This window comes from Apium graveolens, chromosome 3 (assembly GCF_009905375.1).
Source record: "Apium graveolens cultivar Ventura chromosome 3, ASM990537v1, whole genome shotgun sequence".
Classification (NCBI taxonomy): domain Eukaryota; kingdom Viridiplantae; phylum Streptophyta; class Magnoliopsida; order Apiales; family Apiaceae; genus Apium; species Apium graveolens.
In genome coordinates, this window is record NC_133649.1 from 19,521,335 (window position 1) to 19,541,934 (window position 20,600).

At 30.9% G+C, this 20,600-nt stretch overlaps 1 pseudogene; it reads right to left on the reverse strand.

Annotated features, from left to right (window-relative positions):
• Positions 1 to 8,139: 8,139 nt before the first annotated feature.
• On the reverse strand, positions 8,140 to 10,604 carry LOC141713960 (uncharacterized; annotated as a pseudogene).
• Between the last annotated feature and the right edge of the window lie 9,996 nt (positions 10,605 to 20,600).

Genomic DNA, 20,600 nt, shown 5'->3' on the forward strand with positions numbered 1-20,600 from the left:
CAGTGAATTTGACATGAGCATGATGGGTAAGCTCAATTATTTCTTGGGGCTCCAAATCAAACAATATAAAGATGGAATTTATGTGCATCAATCAAAATATGTCAAGAATTTGCTGACCAAATTTGGTTTTGATAATGTCAAGCCGAAATCTACTCTAATGAATCAAAACAACAAGCTGACATCAGATGAAAAAGGTAAAGATGTTGATATCAAGAAGTATAGAGGTATATTTGGTAGTCTTTTATATCTTACTGCTTCTAGGCCAGATATTATGTATAGTGTATGTGTTTGTGCTCGTTTTCAAGCTAAACCTAAGGAATCACACTTAAATGCAGTTAAAAGAATATTTCAATATTTAAGTGGGACTATTAATCTTGGGTTATTTTATCCTATTACAAGCACATTTGATCTTGTGGGGTATAGTGATGCTGACTATGTAGGTTGTCAAACTGATAGAAAGAGCACAAGTGGTGTTTGTACATACTTAGGACAAAGTCTCGTATCTTGGCAAAGTAAGAAACAAACTTCAGTTGCATTATCCACAACATAAGGTGAGTATTTAGCAGCTGGTAGCTGTTGCTCTCAAATTTTGTAGATGATTCAGACTCTACGAGATTTTGGAATCAAGTGTGGCAAAGTTTCAATCTATTGTGACAACACTAGCACCATCAACATATCAAAGAATCCAATTAATCACTCAAGAATAAAGCATATTGATGTGCATCACCATTTCTTGAGAGATAATGCTGCCAAAGGTAAGATTGAATTAGTTTTTGTACCTACTGAATATCAATTGGCATATATCTTTACAAAACCCCTTGACGAAGCAAGATTTTCTACCATTCGAAGGGAACTTGGCATGTGCAGTGTATAATGGCAAGCTATCTTTGGAAATTTGGTAATGTTGGCTTACTATCATCTTTCATGTTAGCTTACTATGATTGGTTATTTAAATTATATTTTTTGATTAATTTTGTTTTATATGTCAGTATCTGTTTAATTATGTTTAAATATTTGCATGATTTGCTGATTTAATTGTTAAATGATAAAAATGCTAAATGTGGTGTTTTAGATAGATTTAAACTGTTTTAATGATAAGTGTTAGATTTTAGGATATGTATAATTTGTTTTTAATTTTGTATCCTAAACTCTCCCCTAAATATCATTAAAAGAGCACGGGTTAGGGTTTTATTTCACACCGCGACTCAGCTTTCTCTATCTACCACCGCTTCGATCAATCAAGATCACCAGTTCAGTTCCACTCAAAATGGTTCGTGCTACTAGAAATTCTGGTATTCTGGGCAAGCATACTTCCTCGAAGATGGATACTACAGTGGTCGATTTGGGTCACGAGAGTGATGAAGAAGTCTCTCACACCCCTGATTCAAAGAAACTCAAGCAATCTTTGGCGTTTGATTCTCCTGATCTCCAACAACGATTCACTGAAAATGCTTTGGATGTTCGTCCTGTTATCCCTGGTATCCCGATTGTTGGTAAGCTTTTTCAAAACTCCGGAGCCTTACTTTTGTTTCAGAATTTGGGTATGGATTCTTTTATCGTCGAAATGCCTAAGGTCTACTATCCCGATTTAATTTGTGAATTTTATGCTAATTTGATTGAAGATAAGTATGGGAACTGTATTACCACTGTGCATGACAAGAAAATTAGGCTTAACCCTCCCATTTTAAGTTCTATTATCATGTTTGAGAATCCCTCTGAGATTGACATTTTTACTGAAAAAGGTTATGTGTCATTCCCTGATTTCTCTGTGATGGATCAGTTTAAGTTGTTATTAGGATCTGTTGATAATATTGAAGAAAACCCTCAGCCCCCTCCACTACTCAAGTATCTCCTATGGCACATTTGTTGTTTAAAATCTGTAGGGCTAATGTTTGTCCTAGGGGTTGGAATAAATCAACCTTTAGTTGTCAAGATGTTACTCTAGTTTCTATGCTTCTAGTTGGTAGGGCTTTTGATCTGTCAAATCTGGTTTTAAAGAATATGATTGTTGCTGTTAATCAGAAAAAGATTGGACTTCCTTATGGTTTAATGCTTACCAAGGTATTGAATTCTTTAAGATTGAACTTAAGAGTGTTGTTAAGGTGAGTGTTAAAGAAGTTTTGGATGTTAAAGTGTTAGCTCAGTCAAATTTACAAATTGAAAATGGAGAGTTAGTTAGGATTTTGCCTACCATTGTTCCTGAGTCTCCTGCTGTAGTTGGGCCTTCATCTTTTACTCCAACTGCTGAGATGATGCAGCTGCTAAAAGGTATTCAAGATGATAATACCTTGTTGTTTGGTCATGTTGCTGCCACTACTGAGCAAATCAACCAGCTCAAGACAGAGGTTAAGGGTTTAAAGGATATTTTGCTGAACTTCATGTCTGCTCAGAAACCTTCAGCTTCTCAGTCAAATGCAGATTTAGACACTGGCTTGGATGATCTTGTGGATGCTGCTGAAGACTTGGAACAACAGGAGAAGCAAGATGAGTTTCTTTCACTAAAAGAGGATGCAGCTGTCAATTCTGCTCAGGAAGACTAATCTGTTTTTGATGATATAAGGGGGAGAACTTAGGAGAATTTAATTTCTTTTGAGTACTTAGTTTCTGAAGAACTTGATTTAGTTTCTGAACTTGATTTAGTTTTTGTTGAAGTATCTGTGGTTTTTAAGACTTGTTGCATCTGGTACTTGATTTGATTTTTATCTGTTTATTTGGTGTGGTAAAACTTGTTGATGGATGTTTTGGTTTAAGACTTTTTTATGCCGATGTTACTGGTATTTGAAATCTGATAAGTTATTTTTGCATTTTTGAAGTTTATTATGCTAATTGTGATGTCTTAAGTTTTAATTTATATTTTGAGATATGCATAGATTTAGGGGGAGTTTTATAATTCTCCTAAATGTGTGTAATCATCAAAAAGGGGGAGATTGTAACTCCTTAGTTTTGATGATCACAACACAGCAAGCCATCATGTTGTTATTTGAGGATCTTTGCAGGATATAACAGCTTAATGTCATTGGTGTTTAAGTATCATGACAGCAAGATATCATTAGACAGTGATCTATTTCAGCAAGCTATGATCACGATTTTCAGAATAACAGCAAGCCAAGATGCACAGTCCAGATTCAACAAGGAAGTCGAATTTCATGGAGATTTTATAGGATCTTCATATATATCAGTTGTAAGGACTTCTCTAATATAATATATGTGCATGATATATAGAGAGCTCATTTATAAAACGTTTTTACTTATTCAAATTGATTTCCTAAAGAATAGGAGTTTGTTTCTCTTTCAAACTCTTTCTTCTATATTCTGATTAAAATGTTTTATCCTCTACAAAATAGAAGAGATATTTTCCGTATGTTGGACATCTTTCTTTCTCTTCTATCTAACGTACACATGAACGTTGGAAACCATCCCAACGATCTTAAACGGTATAATTGGATTCTAGCCGTTGTAAGTTGTTGAGAATGTTTCAAACATTAATGTGTGGTTATATATGTGGTTTCTTGCAGTTTTATGACTGACGAATTTGCAAGCAAGAACACATACAACTCCTGATCTTTATTGTTCCTAAAATACTCTCGACCTCTAATTATATACACGTGTTTTTATCTTAGAGAGAGTTTATAGTTGAGTTGTAATCTTTATCATTGATTTGTATTGTTCAAATTGTATTAATTAGTTGCTGGATAAGTTGGCTAAGAGAAACAAGGGTTTAGTGGTACTTGCTAGAGGAGTTTGTACTACGGGGTAGTATAGTACTTAGAGAGTAGGTTCTTAAACAGGGTTTCAGCAAGCCATTATCAGCAGCTGGGATAAAGGAAGATATATTGTTGTATCTTGTAGTTGTAACCTTCATTGATCAATAATATATTCTCTTACCAAGTTGGTAAAGGACCAGGACGTAGACCATAGGGGCTTAGGGGTCGAACCTGGCTAAAATTCTTGTGTGTTCTATTTACTTTCCTGCACATTATTTTCTGCATTACATTTAGTCATCTCAGCTTACTATAATTGTCAGATTATAGTTCAGTTGATAAAATCTCAGTAAGCTATTATCGGGTAAAATTTAAAAGTAATCCTAATTAGCCATAATCACCTATTCACCTCCTCTAGGTGTAATTTCAACATATACGTACATATACATTTATATTCTATTCTTATATGTATGCATATTCTTACGTGTATTCATCCACTAATACATGTCGTGCAAAATATGCGCTCTCTTTATATCATTTATTACTAGTTTTGTACCCGTGCGATACACGGATGATTATTAATTTTTTTATATAATTTGTTTTTTGAAATATTTATTCTTTATTTAACTATTTTTTAATAAGATAATTTTATTTTCTAAATAAATTTTATGTTTTTCATGAATAATGCAATTTTCAAAATATTATACTTTTTATACTTATATATTTAGTTATTATTGTATTCCAATATTTGATATTGATAACTTAAATATAAAATATATGTTATAATTTATTTTATATCTTTCATTGTTTGATTTTTTTTCACAATATAAATTTGTAAATAGAATATTTTAATCATATCACATAATTTTTTTACGTAATTGTTTATTTATTTATATATATATATATATATATTTTTCTTAATCTTGTGGAATTTGATCAAAAATTAGAAAATTGTTTTGATTTGTATTTTACGACATTTGTAATAATATTTTATAATTTTCCGGTTGTAGTAATGATTTTGAAAAAAATACTTAACACTTAATTGTCATAGTACTTTTAAATATATTTTATTATATTTCTATTTCAATTTTGAATTATAATAAATTATTATTATTATTATTATTATTATTATATTTTTTCCTAATTTTTATGTTTTATAGAATTCACGTGCTATAAATTTTTTAAAAGACAAACTATAATTTTTCCTTAAATTTTATAAGATTCATGTGCTCTAAATTTTTTAAAAGAAAAACTTATACATTCTGTTTTTATAAAAAAAAATGATCTAATTTAAACCGATTAATAAATACCTTATTAATTCTTACTTATATTTATTTTATTAAGATAGTTGTTGATTGTATTATATGTAAAATATTTTTAATATAATTTTATATCATTTAAGAATATGTAATTATAGTTTAATTTCTTAATTAATTACGTATTGTGTTTGTTATACAGATTATTAAGTATTATAATCGAATATTAGAATAGATAAAATACATATAATATATAATATATTTTATTCGATTTGTATTTTAACTTTAAATTATAATAATTTTATTATTATTATTATTATTATTATTATTATTATTATATTTCTTCCTCGTTTTTATGTTTTATTGGATTGATGTACTCTATATTTTTTAAAGGACAATCGATTAGAGTTTGCATCTTACCGTGTTTATGACAATATTTTCATAATTTTTCGGTTCTAGTAATGACTTTGTAAAAATACTTTACATTTTTTTTGTCATAGTACTTTTAAATTTATTTAAATAGTTTGTTTTTCAATTTTGAATTAGAATATTTTTTTATGAGTATTTCTTATATTTCTTCCTATTTTTTATGTTTTATAAAATTATGTACTCTAAATTTTTAAAAGACAATCTGTAATTTTTGCCTTTTACAAAATAAAAATTCAAAAATATTTTAAATCAAACTAACATATTTCAATTTTTTATATAAAACAAAGGTTTCTACTTTAACTTGATTAACATATGATTTCTTGTTACTTATATTTATTTTTATTAAGATAATTGTAGCTTGTATTAGATATTTATATGTAATATAATATTTTTTATTATTATTTAAGAATATATATTTATAGTTCAATTTGTTAATTAGTTTTCTATTTTGTTTATTATACAAATTATTATTATAATAGTATATTAGAATAAATGAAAAACCCACCCTTATTTTACCTACACTTTAGCACATGCAACCCAACTATAATTCAAATTTCAGTTCATTATTGGATATAATAATCTAAATATGTTTCTTATTTTATATAATAAAAATTGAAATTATCTTTTTACAAATTTTTTATTCAAACTTATCCATTCCAATTGTTTTTTAAAAATGATCGACTTTAAACTGATTAACAAATAATTTGTTAGTTCTTACTTATATTTATTTTTATTAAAATAATTGTTACTTGTATTATATATAATATTTTTAATATTATTTGATATCATTTAAGAACGTGTAATTATAGTTTAATTTCTTAATTAATTACTTATCGTGTTTGTTAAACAAATTATTAAGTATTATAACGGAATATTATAATAAATTAAATAAATATAGTCTATAATGTATTTTGTTAAATTTGCATTCAATTTCAGATAATAGTTTTATTATTATTATTATTATAATTATATTTCTTCCTTGTTTTTATGTTTTATTGGATTAATGTACTCTAAATTTTTTAAAACAAATAAAACACATGTAATATTTATACTTAAATATTATCTAAATGTGTTTCTTATTTTATAAGATAAAAATAAAATGATCTGTTCAAAAATATTTTAAATCAAACTAACATATTTCAATTTTTTATAAAAAATGATTAATCTACTTTAACTTGATTAACTGATAATTTTTTTAATTTTTACTTATATTTATTTTTATTAAGATAATTGTTGTTTGTATTAGATATTTATATATAATATAATATTTTTATTATTATTTTATAACATTTAAAGATATATATTTATAGTTCAGTTTGTTAATTAATTATCTATTTTGTTTGTTATACAAATTATTAGCTATTATAATGGTATATTAGAATAAATAAAAAATTAAGTACTACACTTTAGCACCTGCAACCCATCCCTGGTGAGGACCAAACCGTACCACCAAAACTCTCTTACTCAAGTTATATATAGGATATAATATAATGTTCTATTTTAACTTTTAAAATTTTAACAATCCTAATTTTAACTAATATTTAATAAATATTGTTAAGCATATAAGTTACAAGAAATATATTATAAAATACTTTATATATATAGTATCAATATAAAATCTTCAATCAATTAAAATATTGATAAATAATTTCTAATTCATAGTCAAACTGTACTAAATCGGACTTTCAAAAATAAAAAATGTGACACAGTGGACGGAAGGAGTATTAATTTTTATATTACCTTATATTTATATTACCTTGAATAACTTATTTGAGATAACCTTTTAAATTTTATTTTCAAATATAAATATAAGTAAATAATTAAATAAATATAAATATAATCTTTAGCTCATCATTTACAAAATAAATTATATTTATTCATTTAAATCATATTAGTTCAATATTATAGAATTATTAAAGAACAAAAAAAATGCATGTCTAATATAAATATTAATCTAATTACAAAAAAAATATTTAATTAAAAGTATATGAATTTTGTGTATTTCATGTCGTGTTTTGTAAACGAAGATAAATACATAACTGACGATAAATTTCGTTCATATAATATTCTTGAAATATAAACATAAACACAAATATCAAGTTTTCAGGAATAAATTATTGAGTCCATAAGTGGTATTGACATTGTAACTATATTGACATTAAAAATCGAGACATGTTCTAATTATTAAAAAAAACACTAGATTTGATTTCAAAAAACCAAGACATGATCTCATAATTTTTATATATCAAGTTACAGAAAATGGAGACACGAAAATTGATGATAGTATTTCACGATGAAAGGTTAGGAATACAAAAATGGTCGATATTATTTCACAATGATCATATAAGTATGATCTTGATTTTATAATGTGTTTTCCAGGAATGATGAGAATGTCATGAATTTAAATGGAGAAGTTTGTGCTAATTTAGTTGCATATTAAATATATTTAAATCTTAAATTAGTTTAAAAGGCAAAAATAGATATTCATAATTTTTTGGAACATGTGATGAGTTTGTGAAATACTCAAATTGCATATACTTGAGCCATTTTATTTCAACTTATATCATCTTATTGTTGTCAAAAATAAAAAAACACGATATTTATATATTTTATATTATTTCATTATTGTCAATATAAATCACAAAATTATACGGTCAACCCAAGGGCGGAACCGGAATCTAACATGGGGGGAACAAAATAAATAAAAGTAGAAAACATACCGATTTATTTGAGATGTGCACGCCTTTCTTTGATCAAATAAAAGAATCAATGATCTCCTCGACAGAAATGATCTCCGCAATCTCCTTTTCAATATACACTATCAAATAATCCCTAAGAAATTCATCTTCCATTCGATTGTGAAGACTTGTTTTCATAATTTTCATAGCTAAAAAAAACTCGTTCAGATGTTGCAAGCCTTAATAGTCTATTAACTAATGGATACATGTCAGCTTTCTCTGTGGTTACCAATCCATGACATAAATCACCAAGAGTAGACAGATTCTTCAAATCTGGATGAACCAGAACATCTAACCCATAATGTTGTAGTTCACACTGTATATGGATTTTTTCATCTCCCAAAAAATCTTCTGGATAAAACTTTTCAGCTAACTTGCAAATGTTCTTTATGTTGAAAGACCTGTAACCATCCATAGGATTTAGTGATGCACTTAAAATGAGAAGCTCCGTCATTTGTTCACTGAATTTATTGTTTAACTCCTGTAATTGTTGATCTATGGCAGCTGTAAAGATTTTTACTCGGTAATGATGTTCCATTGTCACCATTTGCTTTTGTTTTCCTTGTCGACGAAGAGATTTAATCACATCAAAGTAGGGAGCATTCATATCTGGAATCAAGATAGTATGTCGTTCACAAAATGATCTCACATTTTCTAAGAGACTCTCCCAACCATCACTTCTCAAATTTTGAATCAACATCTTTGTAGTAGAAACCAGATGCATGGCATTTAAAATATCTTGAGACTTTTGTTGTAATGCTCGACAAAGTAGATCAGTAATAGCCATTATCTCCTTAACCACATGTAAAATAAACACAAATTCATAAGACATTAAAATTTTAATAGCACTTAAAGCATCACCTCGTTGAGAAAAAGTTGTCCCTTGAGCAGCAACGTCAATTAAAACCGAGCGAGTAGCACCATACATTCTTATCAAACTACATATAGCAGTGAAATGTGAACTCCATCTAGTATCTCCGGGACGTTGTAATGTTCCAATTTGATTGAGACCTTTACCTGTTTGAATCTCTTCTATTTCCTTTAAATGTTCAATTCAGCAATTTGATTAGCTTGCAACTCATCATGCCGCTTAGAAGAACTAGTAACCGCATTGATAATAAAGACTATATTTTGAAAGAAAGTGTGAATCTGAGGTACTTCTCTTGTTGCAGCCACAAGTGCTAATTGTAATTGATGTGCTAGACAATGAATGTAATATGCATAAGGACAATCTTTAAGAAACAAGGCTTGCAGCTTATTCCACTCACCACGCATATTACTGGCACCATCATATCCTTGACCTCTTATGTTTTGGACATTAAGATTATGATGAGACAAAATATCACATATTTCAGTCTTTAAAGTTAAAGAAGTTGTATCTTTAACATGGACTAAATCCAAGAAACGCTCCCTCACAAAGCCGCTTTTATCAACGAACCTAACCACAATAGCCATTTGCTCCCTTTTAGAAATATCTCTAGATTCATCCACAATCAAACAATATTTTGCATCATCAATCTCATCACAAATTAAATCTTGCACTTTCCTAGCAAAAACATGTAAAAGTTCTTTTTGAATTTTTGGTGAAGTGTATTTGGCATTTTTGGGGGCTTTATCTAAAATTATTTCTTCTACTTGAGAATTGTAAGAAGTCAAAAGTTTTAAAATCTCAAGAAAATTACCCTGATTCTTCGAGTTGCGGCTTTCATCATGTCCTCTGAATGCACAAGCTTGGAATGTCAACCATTTGATTGCATCTATCGATGTTTTAAGACGCATTCGATTTCGTTTGATCTCTTCTGCACTTTGTTTCTCAACTATCTTCTCCAAGTGACAAGGCTGATTTTCAAGATTATAATAATATTTAGCCGCAAAATTATGAGCTGAATTAGAACCATCTCATTTCCCAACATGACATCTAAAGCACAATCTTTTCTATTGTTTACTTTCCTCCAACCGTTAAACCCCTTGACAGTAAAAGTATTCGAACCACACCTTCCTAATGGATTTTTAGCAAAAAGAAAACAATAAAAACAATATGTTGCATCTTCTTCTGGGGAGTACTCTAACCAAGGAAATTTATCAAACCAACTCTTTTGAAATCGACGGGGATGATTTTCTGGACCAGAGAAGGGATAAACTTGCACAGGTTGATATGAGTCAAGATCAATGTATGCTCTCCTAATTAAATCTTTTTTATTTGGATGATAAGTCTCAATTTGTTTCCGCAAACCAGGATCACGTACTAACGAATTGAAATCAATAATTTCATTAGTGTTCTCAGAATCAATACCTTCATTAACAATCTCTGGATTTTGAGGATTTTGCTCGGAGTTTCTGTTTATCCCACCAAAAATCAGAGGCTCAACTCCATCTCCAGTGACTTCAATTGAGGCGACAGAAGGTTCTTCATCTTCACAAGTAGTTCTTTGCTTCTTCTTGGGTTGAAAATAAGATTTAATCTCTTTTCTCATACTCATATTTACGGATTATATTCAAAGGTAGAGTAGATAAAGAGAGATGATATTATGGATTGTAATTTTGTAACTTGTATGTATAGTGTGTATTGGGGGTTTTGGGACCGGAGCAGAACAACTGAACAAGTATGTTCTGTTTTTAGACTTTAGTTTTAAGCATCTTTTTTTTGTTTCAAATTGTACTATCTTTATCTTAAATGTTTATTTATTAATTATTAAGATTAATGAACAAATTCCATGATTTCCATCTAATCAATATTATTTTGAATGAAATAATTAACAAAATCAATAAAATTTTGTACAAATCAATTCTCAATTTCAATTTTTTTTTTAAATCTAGGGGGACCAAAAAAAATTTTGATAGTAAATTTTAAAATTTTATATTAAAATTTTGGGATTATTCCGCAGTTGGCGGGAATCAGGGCTCCCTTCGGTCTACCGTAGTTCCTCCCTGGGCCAACCTTTTCGATTCAAATAGTGCTTCAAAATAGTATCAAATATATTTAGAAGGATTCATATAATAAGATTATAATCTCTTAAAATCGGAACGGTGCTTCAAAATTTTGCGTTTATAGCACACACAATTCGTCGGTTAGGGCCCTTCGGCCCTTTCAGCATCACATTTCAAAAGAGTGTACTTATTTGCATCCCTTCGACTGGTCAGTCTATTTAACTTTTTTATTGTCTTCTGAATAATGATAAGAAATCGCTTCCCCGTCTAAAAAAACAAAGTTGCTAAATAATTTAGACTGTCGGCAACTAAACAAATCGTAAATACAATTATTAGTTTTTTCATTAGGTAAGCTGTTAGTCAAATTTATTAGTAGTTTTGTACACCGATATTGCCTTGAATAAACAATTAGCCAAAAAAATTAATGTACCATATATAAACGCAGAGCCTACCAAAGACGTAACGTTAAAAATAATGACGGGACAGAGCACGCAAATAACAAGTACAGACGTAGAACAGAGAATATTATTTGGTCAGAGGTCCATATGCATAAATTCATAGAAACCATGAATATGGTTGGTGAATATTAAAAACGTAATCATAATTACACAACAATATTAGGTTAAGACTTTTAAGTAGGAGTACATTGTTAAAGAGGGTAGATGGCTGGGGTAGCCTTGGTAATTTCCTCACTTCCATTCCATTGACACGTAGTTGGATCTATTCTAAAAATTACCGATTTTATCGATTAATTATTTCAATATATTTTATTAATTTAATTTTATAATCTGAATAATTATTATATTTTTTAAAATTTTATATATTTAATTTAATAAATTAAATATTCTTATATTTTATTAAATACATCCGATTATGCTCTTGATTAATTAATCTGATTAATCATCAATTATCTGATTAATTACTAAAAAGTTGTTCTAGCAAATAATATCTATTTCCGTTTTTTAGAACAATGGCAGCTGGCAGATACTCTCTTTATAACGCTCTAATCTCAAATTACTTATACATTTTGATTTTTAGGACCTATTTTAAAGTGTAGTAAGTGTATAATTTTTGTTAATTAATTTTTTAAAAAAATTGTAAGTAAAAATTTCAATCTTAAATTTCTATTTTAAAAAGCAAATTTTCAGAAAAACTAAAGAAATTTTGTGATCAGTTTATCTTAAATTACGTAAAAAACTCAATATGAATAAGTAAAATGAGACGAAGTAAATATCAATAATACCAAATATCAAATACACGTAATTTAAGATACGTGCAAAATATTTGGGAATAATGTGTAAATTAAAGTTAAATCTCTTTAAAGTAATAAAGTTAAAATATTATTTTAATAAAATTATTATTTTATCGATTATTAATTAATTGAAATTCAATTATATAAACTAAAAATCAAAGAAAACTTATTTCAGGAGCAAAGAGTATTCTCTTTTATAAAACTACATATGAAAGGCTAGATCATACAAATGATGTAGCCAGTACTCAATAGTTACTTCATTATTTGTGTAATTGAAATTGTCGATTAACCTTGTATCATCACTAAAAAAAGCACTAACGTATAAATAAAAACGAGACACGATATACAAATATAAAAAACTAATATACGCAGCAAATATTGGGTGGACGATTCATTTCAACGGGACAGATAGATCCAAAATGATACAGTGATGTTTCAATATAAACTATGCACACCAATATTATAAGGTAGACATATCTACAACTAGGAAAAGGAATACAAAAAATATCATGTTTTAAGGCATTCATAATAGTAGCATTAGTATCCTTTTTATTGATTGTGGATATCTATATTGATTGTGGATATCTATAATATCTATATCTATAATATCTATACTATATTATAATAACTGAAATTGAATTATAATTTGCAATGCTTTTTTTGGTTAGTTTGATTATCTACATTTAGACCGTCAAATATTTTAATCTAGTGATCAGCACCGTTAAATTCAAATACAAAAATAATATACATTATTTAAGCTCCCGAGTTTCAAATATTTATATTATTATTTATACAATATTAAAGGTCCAGGTTCAAACCCAACCAATAACAAATATTTATATTATTATTTATACACTACCCAAGATTGAGGTTCGAATCCCGGCAATAACAAATATTTATATTATTATTTACAAATTTACTGATAAGGTAATGATCCAAAAAAAATATTATAATTTTAAATAATATAAAATATTAATAAAGACCCGTGCATGGCTACTAATTTAATGCTATACAAATAAATAGAGAAATATGATATTGTTGGCTTTGAAGGAGAGCCAAAGCCTAAAACAGCCCATAAATTAACGTGGCCATTTCTTGCTATTGTGATTTCTGTCGGTGTGTCAATTGCTTCCTATCTTTCTCTACGCGTTTCTCCTCAATGGTTTGTTGTACTTTATAATATTAAAAACATACATATAGACATATAGTAATACAAAAAGTAACAGCTCACTCTGCTTTCCTTTTTCACTAATAATTCACAACCCAAATCAAACCAACTCAACAAGTATATAATCTCTTAATTGCTTGTAAGTTGATAAACTAATACCAATCATCCATGCAGATTAAAGAACACCCGCCAGATATTAACGATTCAGTTGATTAATGAGTTAATTGCATTTTGTATTTTGTATATCTAAAGTATACACTTGCTGCACTTTATATATCTAAATTATTAATTAATCACATTGTGTATCTCAATTCTCAACTAAGTGAGATAATTCACTTTATATGTTTCCCTTCCTGTTTGCTTTCCTCCTTCACCCATATTTCTTCCAATTTAAAACATAATAGCTATATAATATGAGAGTATAAAAAGAGAAAAGTGTATTGCTCTACTTTGAATGTCTGGTGAAGATGTTGTGCTCATTTGGACAATTAATTGTGAACATCATGTACTAATAAAAATAATAATTATGGACATCAATTTGTTGGACGTGTATATGATTATAATGGTTGTAATTTTGTCCATTGGGTTGATCCACCCATATGCCCTCGGTGTTGTAATATAATGTTATTAATCTTGTATAATATAAACATTATTATATAGAGTAAAGTTCTATAGAGTCCACATTTTAATTGGAGTCCTCGGAGTTCATTTATATTCTGCAAATAAAATATCTTCTAAAACGTGTTATCTTGTAAAAAATGTTTCACAAATATCATTATTTCAATAAAATCATGCAAATCTCATATTGACTTAAGAACTCTATGAAGCTCAAATTGGCTCACAGCTACTTTACAAGTGAACAAACAAACTACAGAGAATTTTTTGACAAGGACAGTTTTTTCTATTTCTCTTCTAAAAGTGTTTTGCTTAGTTTGATAGTTGTTGTTGTATATCTGCTTGCTACACTTGGTTTATATATCACCAAATTTACATGGCAATAAGACAGGATAATAAAACAAAACCTATCAAGTCTAACTCCATGCTACTTCATTACTCTATTCCAACATCTTTGAATATCTTCATAATAGCATGAAAATGTTAATGTTTCTTTGTTCTCAATTTCCTACTAAACAGGCTGCCACATTCCTTTTGCAAACATCCAACGCATGTGAATGTGTTGTCACTGTCAACAGATATTTGAATTGATCATCCGTCGGGTACATGCTTGTTATCCGTCAGGTGTCTTTGTTGATCATTCGTCGGATAGCTTTGTTGATCATCCACCGGGTAGCTATTTGACACTTGTCTCCATTTCATTTATGCAGAATTACAAGACATCTCATATTTACAATTAATCAACCTATTCTGCATATCTACTAGTAGTCAACATGACTCATATGCTACTACAGAATCTACACAAAATTATTTGCAGAAATGTGCTACAATACTTATTGTTACATAAGCTACTCACTCGATGTATATCAAATCATCATCCGTCGGGACTATATTGAATCATCCGTCAGGACTATATTTGATCATCCGTCGAGTGCTATAAAATTCACTAAGTAAAATCTACTAAGGTGTTTTGTATAATTTATCACCAAGTTTACAATACATTCCTAACAATCTCCCCCAATTTATGTCTACTGGAATTGTAGCCATAAATTAAGAGAAACTTGATGATAACAAAATACTTCTAAGAATACAGATTAAAAATAGTAGATAAAACTGATAAGTGTTGCAATATTTACTGAAAATTGAACAATACAAAGTATACAAAGAATAACTCACAATCATTATCAAGGTGCTCCTCTAGTCTGAGCAGATAAGTCTATTTCCTTGATTATCTAGGTTTCTTCCCAAGCCTCCTGTTGTTCTCTTCAATCTGGTTCTGGAGTTGTCCGTGGAATTCAACTTCATCAGCTTATGAGAGATCTAGCATTCCTTGCATTTTCAATAGAGTCTCATTGCTAGAGATACTCAATTGGTCCTCCAATCTAAAAAATCTTCTAACTCCCTTTTCATCCATGAATTCCATCAACCAATAAGGCCTCAAATGCACTCTCTTTCCTGTGAAGGGAATAGATAAAGTTTTTGGAAGTGCATCTTTGGCTCTATTACTCCTCAGCTCCTATATCTTCTTTAGAACTAGTCTTTTAGCAGTAACATGGTATCCAAAGTTCTTTTTAAAAGATGAGTAGATCTTTATTAGCACATATTGGCTTTCTAGAAGAATCCTGTGAAGTGGTCATATGACCTCTTTTCTTCCCTTGTATTTGAATATCAGTCTTTCAGGGAGATGTCTGTGAGCATCAATTCCTCTAACTTCTTCCAATTCATCTAGGTAGAGGTTAATGTCAGAAAACTCTTTGATGTCACAGATGTACAACATATCTCTTTTGTTGACTGTGGATTTAAATTTGACTAGGGTCTTGGATTTGAGAATCACTTGATTCACTTTCTTGCTAGCTCTTGTCTTTGTCTTCTTTGTCTTGAAGATAGGTAAATTTAGCTTAGGAATTGGCAAACTATCCCAGTTTACTGGCTCATCCTTAGGAACAATTGCCTCACCATGAATATTCTTTGTTGGATCAACCACCTTGAATTTTTCAAATACCTGAGGGTTTTGATGTCTGAGTTGTAGTTGTAGGCTTTTTTGGAATTTGGTCTTCCTTTTTCTCATCATTAAAGTTCAATTTCCTATTGGAATGGAGTTTGTATCTGAATTTTCTTTTCTGCTGGGGTTCTTCTTTTACTTTCTGATCCTTAGGTTCGGCAATTACAGTTGGTTGTACAGGAATTTCTGTTGCGGTTTTTATAGCTTGAAGCTTGGCCAAGATAACAGCTTGCTTCTTCTTTTGTTTAAGCTTTTTAGCATCTAGAGCAGCTTGCTTCTTTTCTTGCCTGATTTTTTCTTTCTCTTCCTTCTTAGCTTCCAGAAATATGGGGTATCCAACCACCACACAAATTTTCTTACCATTTATGTAGATCTTGGCTAATCTTCTTTTGAGTGTTGAATCAGCTAGATCTTTGTAGAATGCAATTGACCTAGCCAGCAGCTTCTTCTCATCAGGCCCAGGTGTCTCATACACAGTATCCATATGATTCTTGTCTGAAAACTTTGAATAGTTTCTTTTAGGCTTCATGATGAAATCTGCTTTTGGAGATTTGATGCAAGATGTTTGGCCTTTTCCAGATAATTCATACTCATTTCATTCACAGAAATGTTCTTGACTTGAGAGTGATGAATAAATTTTTTGTCTGGCTTCTGAATTGGCCCAAACTTTTGTTGAATTTCTCCATCTATATTTCTCCACTTTTCTTTCAACTCCTTCTCAGCTGCTGCTACATCAATCTTTAGCAGTTTGTTATCTTTGTTTAGTTTTGCTGCTGCCAGATTTATGATATCAATATTGTCCATGGTTGGTGGCTTTGTGAAAGCAATTATCGGCACAATTACTTTGCTGACCTGGATGTTTAGCACTTTCTGCTCCCCCTTACTCCTTGATCCCTCTTGACTGACTGGGATAATAACACATTCTTTCTCCCGCTTTTTGTTATCAGCAAGTTGAGTAGAGGAAGAGGTTTGTGCTGCCACTAGATTTTGAAGCAAGTCTGTTTGTTGTGCTTGATGTAGATGTATAGCTGTTAGAGAGGCTTCGATAGCAGTCATTCTTTTATCCAATGAATCCATCTTGGTTGCAAGATCAGTGTTCTTCCTTAGCTGTCTTTTAATATCAAGCATTGTGGCTTCTGGAAATTTGACATCTATTCTTTCATAAATATCCTTCTTTACTTCATTGATCTCTGTCTTGATAGAAGTGATATCCTGGTTGTGTTGGAGGCCTTGGATTTGATGCAGTTGTAGAGAATTTAGATGTGCCTGTAAGAGTTGTCTGGTGCCTACATCTGTGGTAGATTGAATAGCATTGTGTATTTCCTGAATTTGATGAACGAGAGTGACCTTAAAATGTTGAGATCACAGTCCTTGGAAAATGCCCATGAAGGAAGGCCAGATCTAGTGCTGGTGCCTGCTTCTCCCCCTATGTCCACGAGCTCCTCATTTTTACCATCATCTCCAAAGAAATCAGCAGATTCCTCAGTCTCATAGTCAACATCATCATCAGCTCTAGGTGGCATAACTATGATGACATCTTTAGCTCTTTGCATTGACTGGGTGGTATGTACCAAGTTCAGCATTCTTTCTGCATTTTTATTTCCCTGTCCAGCCAAAATTTAATATGTTGGAACATGATGAGTAAATTCCTCAGCATCCAAAGAGATGGAACCTATAACAGCTTGATCATGCTGAGATAGTCTCTCTATGTTTGCATCATTGGCATTCATTGACTCACTAACAATGATGTCCATCCTTATTTCTCCTTTACCTGCATTTCTCTCAATTTCTCTCTCTTTTTTGCATCAAGGGCTCCCCTTGGCTCCCCACCCTCACACCCTCACCTTCACCATCTAAGGTGGGACTCTTCTCACTCACTGTTGCCGGTGAAGAAATGAACTGCATTTGTTCACTCTTTTTCTCTCCTTTTTCCTGGGAGCAACCCAAACTCTCACTCAATTCACTCCCTTCCCTCAGTCTTAAGAGTGATTGTATTACTACTAAGTCTTCTGCACTTGTGAGAATTGAAGAAATTTTAAGTTGTGCAGAGACACCCAACGGATGAGGAATATCCATCGGGATAGTAGTTTGGCTATCCGACGGATGACTGCTGTTAGGCTTATCCGTCGGGATATAATTACTACTCGACGGATGATGAATATCCATCGGGATAGAAGAAATAAATAAGTTTGGAGTGGAGACTATTATAGACTCTGTACAGATTGATGATAATTTAGGCACATAAGTTTCAACAGTCTCAGAAAGAAATGGCAAGTGAGCCAACAAATCATCTAAAAGATGATACTCACTTGCTTGGATTTTTGACTTCTCTAAGAGAGTTAAAGATGGAGAATTTGGAAGTGATGTATTTATCATGTCAACATCCAGTGAGTGTGTGGGAGAATTTGATGTATCTGGTGCTTCAATTATAAGAGATTTTGGTTGTGACCCCACATTTATTGGAGCCACATCAATCTGACTTTGAGATGGTGCAGTGACTGGGTCTTTAGCACCAGTTTGCACTGTGTGTGTGCCCTGTGCATCCCCAAGGATTTTTGATCTTTTCTTTCTGGCATAAGTTTGTGGTGAGCTAGTGTCCCTACCCCTTTTGGTCTGTGCTCGTGATTGGGAGCTTGTTTCAATAGTGACATCCTTTTGGGAGGATGAAACTAGTACTGAGCTTATTTCCTTATTAACAACCACAGTTTGTTGGGAAACTGTCGTGTGGCTAGGTTTGGGTACTCTCTTCTCTCCAGCCTTATCCTTAGGGTTTCTTTGATTTTCACCCTGTCGCTCACCTTTCTCACCCACCGTCACACTCCCCTCTTTTTGTTTAGTGAATTTTGCAACTGGTTTCTTATGAAAGAAACCAGAGGGGGCTTTCTTAGATTTGGTTTTTGAAATTTATGATTTAGTAGCTTAGGTAGGCATCTGTTTGGTCATTGACACAGATGTCATGGCTACATTTGAAGGCAAAGAAATGTGTTAGGTTGGAAGAGTGGAGACAATAGAAATTACCTCACTTACATGAGGTCCCTCCATGATTGGGAAATAGAAGAGGGGCACCTCTTTGTGGTGGTCTGCTCTGTTAAGATCTGCAATTATTCTTCTTTCTTGAACCCAACAATTTAGCTTGTTGGTTGGGTTCTCAATCACAATATTCTCAATGAGATGGTTAGCAAGCATCATGAAAAATCTAGCATAATAGACACTTTTACCTCACTTGTTGAGTTTTCCTAACTTAAAGCCTAACTCAAACAAAACCAAGTCACTGAAATTAAAGTACTTATCAGTAACTAGCATATAAAACATGTTAAGCATGGATATGTTAATAGAATCAAAGTTGCTAATTTTACCAGAAAACAATTTAGTTACCACATCACACAGATAACTCCATACTTTCCTAAGGCCCAACCTTCTAATTTCACTTAATTTAGAGGTAGTGAGTGCATAGCCCATGGAATTAAGCATGTTAACTATATCAGTGTCTGTGTGTGGAGCAGTAACAGTATTATCAGGAATTCTAAAGCATGCTTTGACAATATCACTGTTAATGCAAAACTGCTTACCTTTAAGAGTGAATGTGATGGTCTTATCAGTTGAGTTGTACACTGCAATTGTCCATATCTCCTCTACAACCTCACAGTAGATGGTGGGAGATTCCAACATAGCATAGTTAAGTTTGCAGACTTTCACAAAATCCATCATTTTGTGATAGTTTCCAGACTGTTGAATTTCCTTGTTCACTAGAGCTATGAAATATTTCTTTTCGTAGATGTACCCAGTTTGAGACATGATTTTGACGATCGGTGCCATTGTTAGAGATTGAAATTTGCAGAGAGAGTGATTGCTTTTGAGAAGAAAGAAGTTAGAGCAATTGAAAATTGAGAGTGATAAAAAAATTGAATAAAAGTGAATTCTGCTTTTATACTCTCTCAGAAATAGACTGTCAAAAATAATAAAGTAAATAAAGTGACCAATGAAAATTACCCAAAATAGCCGTTTAAAAATGAATAAACTATAAAAATTCTGTCACTTATCCATCATGTCATGCTTACAACTGTAAGTATACTCGAAGGATAATGTCCAGAGTTTTAACGGCTAGGATTGAGACAATTCGACGGATGAGGATAAATCAGTTATCCGTCGAGGTATAAAATACTCCAGAAAATAATTAATTATAGTAATAATTAATATACCGACGAATGATCAAACTCGATGGATATTGAGCATCCGTCCGGATGTGAATTTTGACTTAGCCAAAATTTCATCCAAAGCAGAAAATTCAATTAAGTTTCTGGCTGCATTTCAACTTACAAAATATCTGAAATGATTCAAGAATAATTAAGCATACCTAACTAACTTACCAACCTTGAAAAGGTGGATTCATCAAGTGGCTTGGTAAATATGTCTGCAAGTTGCTTTTCACTTGAAACAAAAAGAAGTTCCACAGTACCATTCATCACATGTTCCCTTATGAAGTGGTACTTGATATCTATGTGCTTTGTTCT